The sequence below is a fragment of the Cornus florida genome, unplaced genomic scaffold, assembly GCF_030987335.1.
Source record: "Cornus florida cultivar Cherokee Brave unplaced genomic scaffold, ASM3098733v1 CherokeeBrave_3.0.0_Hap2_Chr04, whole genome shotgun sequence".
Classification (NCBI taxonomy): Eukaryota; Viridiplantae; Streptophyta; class Magnoliopsida; order Cornales; family Cornaceae; genus Cornus; species Cornus florida.
Window position 1 is genome coordinate 845,796 of NW_026775574.1, and position 9,014 is coordinate 854,809.

The following is a 9,014-nucleotide window of genomic DNA, read 5'->3' on the forward strand; positions in this document are numbered from 1 at the left end:
TCGGGGACTATCTGTGGAAATAGGCTGTGCACGGTCAGAAAAATGTTGAATCGAGCCACATTGGGGCAGAAACCTACCACAGATAATAAGCCTGTATGAAAGGTGAAGACAACAGATCTATTGGAGATCAAAATTATGCCTGTTAATGACAATATAAGTCTGTTACACAAAAGTCTGCTGAGAAGGCATAAGACAGCTAGATTATTGGACGCAGAGTCAGAGAATGGTGTGGTCAAGTTTCCTGGAGTCATGATGTAGAGTTGCATGGTAGGGATGCCTTCACCTCGACAAGTAGTCTTGAGGTGGTGTGGTATTTAAGTCATAACTGAATAAAGAATTCAGGAAATCTAACAAAAGGAAGAAAGAATCAATCAAATCTTGCTTGGTCTGCGCTGGGAACCCAAATGATTCATATATATGCCATGTGTAGGAGTGATAAACCATGGATGTTGTTCCAATTGGAGATACCATGTGTCGGATGTGTAGGAAGGCGTAGGTGTGGCCGTGGAACGAATATAATTGTCTCTTATGTAACTTTTATCACTAATCCTACATAGAGACTTCCTTGGAGACGTTATGAAGTAGAAGGGGAAGTCACACTTGGGCTGCCACCTCAGTGCCACATGGAGAGGTGATGTATGCCACCTTCTCACAAAATGAAGCATTAAGTCAGGTATCTACAGTCACGGATACAGTGATAGTACAGAACTGCTGATATTGAATGAGAGACCTAATTTCTAGACAAGGTTAAGCAGGGAAGATAAAAGGTACAATTCGAGCTATTAAAGATAGATTAATCTGTATGTTGCAGTTAAGCAGGTAAGTTAACTGCGTCAAAAAACTCAGAAAAAACTTTGATCTTTAATTTAGAATATTAAGTTCACGTTGAAAAGAGTGCACCATGCCCCAATCTCATTCTCAAGTCTCATGCCATACTAGTATCCAAACACCATTGTTTGTGGCAAAAAGTCATTTTCATAAACAATTAAGTAAAATAAATGGAGGATCTCTTCTTAAACGTGTTACATATTCATTTCAGTTGTCTCTCCGTGAACCGTAAATAAGCCAGTTTTTAAGTCTAACAAAAAACACAGTGACCGGTAAAGCAAGAATCTTCATTTCAAATAGAAAGTAAATGTCAAATTTAGGAACACAATAAAATCATCATTTCAACATTACACAAACACACACATACACATATATGTCAAACCCAAGAAAAGAAGATGTTTCTCAAAATTCAGCTCACCAAAATCAGTAAACTTCCTTTTCGGTGCATGAAGAAATTCTGCATATTCAGTTCCCCCTTCCATCTTATTTAGCTGCAACACCAATGGTCTCCTTGTAACAATACCTTACATTTTAAGAAATCAAAGTGAAAACAAACTATGGTTAAAGAAAAACAACATGCTATTTTTCACGATCGAGTTGTCATGACTATAAATCATGACTGCTACTGATGGGAAAAGGGGCTTTTTTGGTTTGAAATTCGCAGAAAAATGGCAGCCAATCCAATTTGATATTGAAGCAAATAGCAATAGGTAATGGCTGCATGAATTTTAATGCCTAAAAAATTGCTAACATTGTGTTTGGTTGCGAAGATAACAAAGAAAAACATGAAGAAAAATAAATGCCGTTTCTTAAAACTGAAAAGCTCAGCCTAATTGACCCAACAACTTCATAATGTGAAGTTTAGGGATTTAAAATATATTAATTTACACCTCTTTTCCCTTCATTTTCTCATCAAAAAACAATAATGCATAACTAAATAATCGACATTAGACATTACATAAATATCAAACACAGATCCAAATATAGATAAACGAGAATTACCAGATCCACGAGGCAGAAAATCTCTTCCGACGACACTTTCCAACACCGACGATTTCCCGGAACTCTAATACCCACCAAAACAATCGATTGAGAAGAAACCAAAGCAGAGAAATCATAAAATGCAGAAGAGACTGAAAGGAAAGTGTGACCGACCTGGCCTCCGACGACGGCCACGGAAGGAAGGGCATATCAGGATGAACCAATGTGAATGAGTGTAAGCTTCGTTGCCCGAACACGATTGGTGCTGACCACACTAGGCGCTACCGCTTCCCAGAGGGACATTCCTTCGCCTCCATGACAGTGCAGGCTCGTTGTATTCTATTGACGAGTCCGATAAAAACTCTCCAATCTTGCCATTATGGATGGAATGCGGTGAAGATCTGATCTAATCTGATCTGAGTTTTGTGTAAAATAGGAAGAATGAAAGGAGAGATTGGAAATAGAATAATGTTAGTGGATCCAGAACTTCTTCAGATGCAGATATTGAAATATCAGATTTAGATGAATGTAAGAGAGAGAGACAGAAAACGGTTGAAGACGAGGTGGTTGCAAAATCAACTTTTCTGAAATTTTGGAACCTACTTTTTTTCCCCGCGAAAATAACATAAGAAGAAAAAGATGTAACAAACAGTGTTTTGAGTCCAAATTATAACAAAACTAAACTAATTTAACATTTCAAATAAATTAATATGTGTGTGTGTACACACACACCCACACGCATATATATATATATATCCAATTGAAACTAATTGCCCAACTCAGTTTGACAGTTTAACTACTGTGGTGAGAATGAAAAGTATTTTTCATAAAGTTACAATTATAATAATTCAATTATGATCCTTGATTATCTGGTCACAATAAATTATTTTTATCCTTTGTCTATAATTTAATGTAAATGTTTCCTAGCCGAATCTCTTTTTTTTTTTTTTTTTTTTTTTTTTTTTTAAAAAACGTTAATTGTTCTGATTCTATGTATTGGATCATTTGCAATTAAAGAATCATCCTTAATACACTGGGAAGAACAGACAATTAATAGCATATCATACATTTATTATCCCTTTTTTTTTTCCACATAAGATTTTTTTTTTTTTATCTTGTACAGAAAAAAATAATAATAATAAGATTTTAGTACCGAAGATCAAATAAAATTGATATACCATGTTCCAGGGGCATAATCACGTTGGTAGGGGTTCGGAAGATAAGTTCTTGAGGTCTCGCTTTTGAACCGTACTCCTAATTTGAATTATGTGTGTGTTTTGAAACTAAGACACATGCTCTAAGAGAAGAAGAAAAAAATTTGATGTACCATAATCATGAAATTTGAAAATTATGAATAATATCATACTTAAAAGTTAATTAGGAATTAAGGACCATTTGAGATTCTTTTTCTTAAACAATTAGGCGGTTTGGGCATGCAATGTGTTTTGTTTTAAAAATTTTATAAATGTACTTTAATTCATCCGCTACAATACCAAAACACACAATATCATCAAAGGAATGAATTGATATAATTTGGTTTTAAAATTTCATCACCAAAAGTAGCTAGCCACAAAGTGTCATGGATTGGTGCTGGTAAGTGAAGTACATGAATAAATATTGAGTGATATGTCAAATACTAGCTATAATAAAGTTTGGGGAGAGTTCTTATGAGTGATATGTAAAATAATGAATAATATGTTATATAAATATGGGTGTATGGGTGTGTAGAAACTTGTACTTGCAGCAGTGTATTACATATTTGTGGTTGCTTATCAATAATTTGTAATATACGTACCGTGCATGTTTTTAATCCATTTTTTGATTTCATGTAATTCTGAATTTCAATGTTTAGTTTGTTAATTAAATCAACCTCTGGGCATTATTAATTAAAGAAATGGAAAATTTCATAAACTTCTTTGACTATCATTTTTTTCACAAAAATATATCATTTAATCTTATGTATTGAAGGATAATCATCTTCAACCATTCAATGTGTTAGGCGTGGGGTCTAAGAAGAGGGTGGGAGTTTATGTTAGACATGAAGTCGGGCAATAATTTTTTATTGGTCACAAAAACGTTCTCAATTTTTAAAAATCTATTTATTTGAATTTATAGTTATTTAGGTTATACCAAAATTTAAGAGTATTATAATAAGAAATGATTTGAAACTCATTATAGATATAACATGAAAATTAATATTAGTACATAGATAAATATAGATGTAAAAAAACTAAATAAAAAGTAAAATTGAGAACAATATTTGTTACTCTTAGATATAAAAGAGAATTCTATATTGTATTGATGTATGTGAGAGAAGACTGTATAGCGGTAGGCGGAACCAGGATCTTGAGGTTGGGGGGCCAAAATTATAAACAACTTGGTAGAACTTTTGAAAAAATATATATATATATTATGTAGGCAAAAAAATTTTACTATTTATTATATTCATACAAAAATATATCTATCTAAACTTTTCCCAATTTATTTAAATAAATAAAAAAAAACTAGTTATTTAAAGAAATTTTTTATCAAACTTTCTAAACAAACACAAATAAGATTTATGCCAAAATTATAAAAAAAATCAATTAAATATCTCTTTTTATTTGACGAAAAAAAAAACACACACACAAATTAATAAAATAAGAATTTAGATTCTTAAATCATCAATTTTGTAAAAATTAATTTCTTATAGAATTCTTACAAAACATTCCAATAAAAATAAATAAAATAAATAAAAGTGATGGAAAGAATCATGTATGAGATGAAATTTTAGGATAATAAGGTTATGGAAAGAATCGTGCTTGAATTAGAAAAATTTAAGATAGTAACATTATGGAAAAAACGATATTTGAGTTGAAATTTTAAGATAGCCACATTAAATTTTTATCGGGGTTCTATAGTCGTCGATTAAATCCCGTTCTTTTAGATTATATATAAACTATCTTTTGTTAAATGCTAATTAAAGAAATAATTTTTTTTTTCTTAGGGGGCCAAGTATAGATTTTATATCATCTATGTTATATTATTTTATTTTTAGTATATTTTTACCTATACTAAAAAAAATTCCAAAAAATTAAAATAATGGTGCGACAAGTCTGGTTTTGGTTCTTTAATTAGCATTTAACAAAAGATAGTTTTGGTTCTCTTACGTCTTACATAGTCTGGTTTTAATTTTTCATTTGGGTGCATCTCATTACCAGTTTTCACTAGGAATCAATAATGGTGCGACATCATGGTACCAGAGGTTGTACCTTTGTCACCTAGAAGGCATGATATGCATTTCCAAAAAATTAACATAATTTTGGTTCTCTTAGTCTTACCAGTTTTCACTACGAATCAATAATGGTGCGACATCATGGTACCAGGGGTTGTACCTTTGTCACCTAGAAGGTATGTTAATCGATGACTATAGAACTCCGATAAAAATTTAACGTGGCTATCTTAAAATTTCAACTCAAATATCGTTTTTTCTATAATATTACTATCTTAAATCTTTCTAATTCAAGCACGATTCTTTCCATAACCGTATTATCCTAAAATTTCATCTCATACATGATTCTTTCCATCACTTTTATTATTATTTTTTTTTATTGGAATGTTTTTGTAAGAATTCTATAAGAAATTAATTTTTACAAAATCGATGATTTAAGAATCTAAATTCTTATTTTATTAATTTGTGTGTTAACATCTAAATATTATTATAGGAACTCTTAAATTACTCCTTGATAGTGGCGTAGCCACATAAGGACAAGTGGGGGCATAACTCAGTTAAAAAAAGCCTGTATAGTTTTCTGGAAACAGTTTTTTGTTTTCTGAGTTCTTGAGAACTGTTTTTAGAAAACTGAGCCAATCAAGCCCTAACTTTTGGAAATATTTTGCACAAAGTGACCGTTCTCATACTTGAATCTCTCTCTTCAAGCTTGTCAGCCCGAGCTTTTACCACTGCACCAAGCACTGACCCCTGATTTTAAAAATAGCCTAGGACTTTTGCTGGGGAACTTTCAGTTTTCAGATTTGGATTGTGGTTTGATACGATGGTCTGTTCTCTATTTAGTTTCATAGTTCCTATTATATGTGTCTCTCCATTAATTTGGTGCAGTTGGCATTGGCTGCTTTGCGCAAGTCAAATGAAGTTCATGGTGTTTTTGACTTTGAGAGGTTTGAATTGCTTCTGCAAGTATTTAACAAATTAATTTCTTGCAGCTCACCTACCTTTCTTGGCTAAAAAATTGTTTTGTTTTGTCAAATGATTTCTGTGCAGATATCTTGGGAGCATCCTCTCTCACCAGCATCCTGCACACACCATCTCAGAGCTCACTGTTCCTCTGAATGCCATTGATTTTTTGGTATGACTATATCAAGTCAATTGTAATTCAATTTAGTTATGATGCTTACTTCTTTTCTTCTTTTTCTTGGCTATATTATTCCTATTTTAACTCTGTTCTCTAAAAATAGTTCAGAAGAACAAGATATTTAGCTGTTTCCAGAGAAACAGAAAGGCTTTTCTGAAATTTTGTTTTAGCTCAGTCAACCAAATGGATTTTAGATATACTTTTTTGGTTCTTTTCATCTTTGGGGAGAGAAAATTGCTCTCAAAACACTGAACCAAGCATTTCCATGGTTTTGTTAGCTCCACATACCTACTTTTAACTTTTTGCTGGCTTTCATTATAGGCAAGTAAACTTGAGACCGACTGCTGCGGATATGAAGCATGTTGACCGGAAGCTCAAATCATGTCGGGATCCTGGCTCACATGACAAGTACTATATTTACACTTGACATATATAGAAGTAACCATTTTTGCTTATCACGTGTCTGTGTGTGTGTAGTAGTGATTATTGTTAATCCAATCTTCTCTCTCGTGATAATTCATTGATTCAGTAGTAAGAAACGGAAGCACAGGTCCAGAGAGAGTTCAAACGCAATGCATAACATGCCTTCAGCACTGTATGTTCTGCCACATAATTTTGGTTCTCTTACGTCTTACATAGTCTGGTTTTAATTTTTCATTTGGGTGCATCTCATTACCAGTTTTCACTAGGAATCAATAATGGTGCGACATCATGCTACCAGGGGTTGTACCTTTGTCACCTAGAAGCACATATATTTTAGAAATTTTATCAGTTTTCCTTACTTTTGCTGTGATTTTATTTTGATGCAAATACAAGTATCTTCTGACATGATGTGGCAAATTTGATGGGTGACCGGATCTTTTTTCAACTTGCTCAAAAATATAGTAAATAAATAAAGTAGTAAATATAAATGGATAAAGAAATAGTGGGTTCCATCGTTTCTATGGTTACTTCTTAAACGGTGAGGCCTTCTCTATACACCGGAGCCCCTTACTTGATTTAATCAATGTTATTGGTAACTTGTACAGTTCACACTCTTTGGCTCTACCCATGAATTATCCAGTACTAGGTCTTTCACAATGAGATCTACCTATACAGTAACGGTATTAATTTTCTCTAATTTGAAGTAGGTATAAAACATTACACCTGTACTTGCATCTATGAATTCAACAGTTAGGCGACATCGTGGTTATCCATGGAGGATCTGCTATATGTTCTTTCATTAATGCAGTTTTTCTGTAATTGGATATAATTTCCATCATATTCCCATTTTTTAACTCAGCAGCCAGTTTCTTTGTCAAATTAAGAGAGTTGTTAAAATTTTCATAAAATGAGTTGTTCAAAAAATCATGTTTGGCATAACTCAGCACTTTTTTATGTTCCGGTTAAATGGGACAAGTGGCGATGGTGGGTTGTTGACTTGTTAAATTAAATGAACCAAGAGTCACAAAGAAGAGCAAAAATTCACATGCAGAGCAATAAAGCAAGTTACCAACAAATTCAGAACTATTAATAAATTCAGAACTTTTAATTCATTCTTTTTTATCACCTTTAGAAGGGAAGTGAATAAATTCATAATTGTTAAAAATCTAATACATTCAAAATTACTAATTCAATAATAAACAATCAGTCACAATTCAAAATTTAATAATAAACAATCAAAATTTAATAATATACAATCAGTCACAATTCAAAATTCAATCACCAAAATAATAATAATAATAATAATAATAATAATAATAAGAAAAAATAAATAAATTCATGTAATAAATTGATAAGACATAATTAAGAGTGGGTCATAGAATTGATAGTTTTTATGTTAGAAACTTCTAATTTGAATTGTATGATTATATTATATTATATTATATATATATATATATATATATATATAACATATATATATATATATATATATATAACATATCGGTCCTATACATTTCCATTTTCCAAACCATACCTCTTTCAAATCCTAATCCTTAAGTGATAATTATTCATAATTTACCCTTAGTGATAATTATCCATAATTTTCAAACCGCCTAACTGTTTAAAAAAAATAATCTCAAATGGTCCTTAATTCCTAATTAACTTTTTAAGTGATAATTAATCATAATTTTCAAATTTCATGGTTTTCATGGTTATATATCAAAAAAATCAAATTTTATTTGATATATGAGTAAGTGAATATTAGGATGATATTTAAAAGAAAAAAATAAAAATAAATATTGAGATGATAATTATTGGATCTATATATGTGTAATAAAATTTAAAGAAAAAAGAAAAGAAAGATCTCTAATAAATAAAAAATAAAAATAAAAATATTTGAACTAAAAATCCCATCGATCCTAACTATGAAATAAATCAACGCCAAGAAGATCGCACGAGAAAGGCAGGTGGGACCGTCCATCATGAAGATCAGATGAGAAAGGCAGGTGGGACAGTCCATGAATGGCAATTCTGTAGCTGCGGAGAAGATCAGGGATCTCAATGTTGACGTTGCTGATCCTGAGCGGGGCCGAGGCATGCACCACCAGATTCTTCCCCTCTTTCATGGTGGGCAACTCCGTCAACGGCGGTAGCCTCTCCAAATCAGAGGCGGTGAGCAACATGTTGGGCACGATGTGGAACCTCAAATTGCGAAGGTAGATATTGAAATTACAAGAATGGTGGAGGGAAGCGTCGTCGAGAGCGAACAACGTCATATTGTGAAGGCCCACTAGTTGATCGTACTCCCCCAGCAGCGCTACACTCAGCCTGCCATAACCGAGCGCCTGCAGATGCACCATCGCACTATTTAGCATCATCGCCATGGAATAAAGGAATGTCTCTGTCTCTGGGAACTGCTCAATAGTGGGT

At 32.4% G+C, this 9,014-nt stretch overlaps 1 long non-coding RNA gene across 1 annotated transcript; it reads left to right on the top strand.

Moving 5' to 3' along the window:
• Nucleotides 1–5,893: 5,893 nt before the first annotated feature.
• On the top strand, nt 5,894–6,500 carry LOC132305538 (uncharacterized). Its single transcript, XR_009481624.1, has 3 exons — nt 5,894–5,967; nt 6,071–6,155; nt 6,483–6,500. It is a non-coding gene; the product is annotated as an uncharacterized LOC132305538 (long non-coding RNA).
• The last annotated feature ends 2,514 nt before the right edge of the window (nt 6,501–9,014 follow it).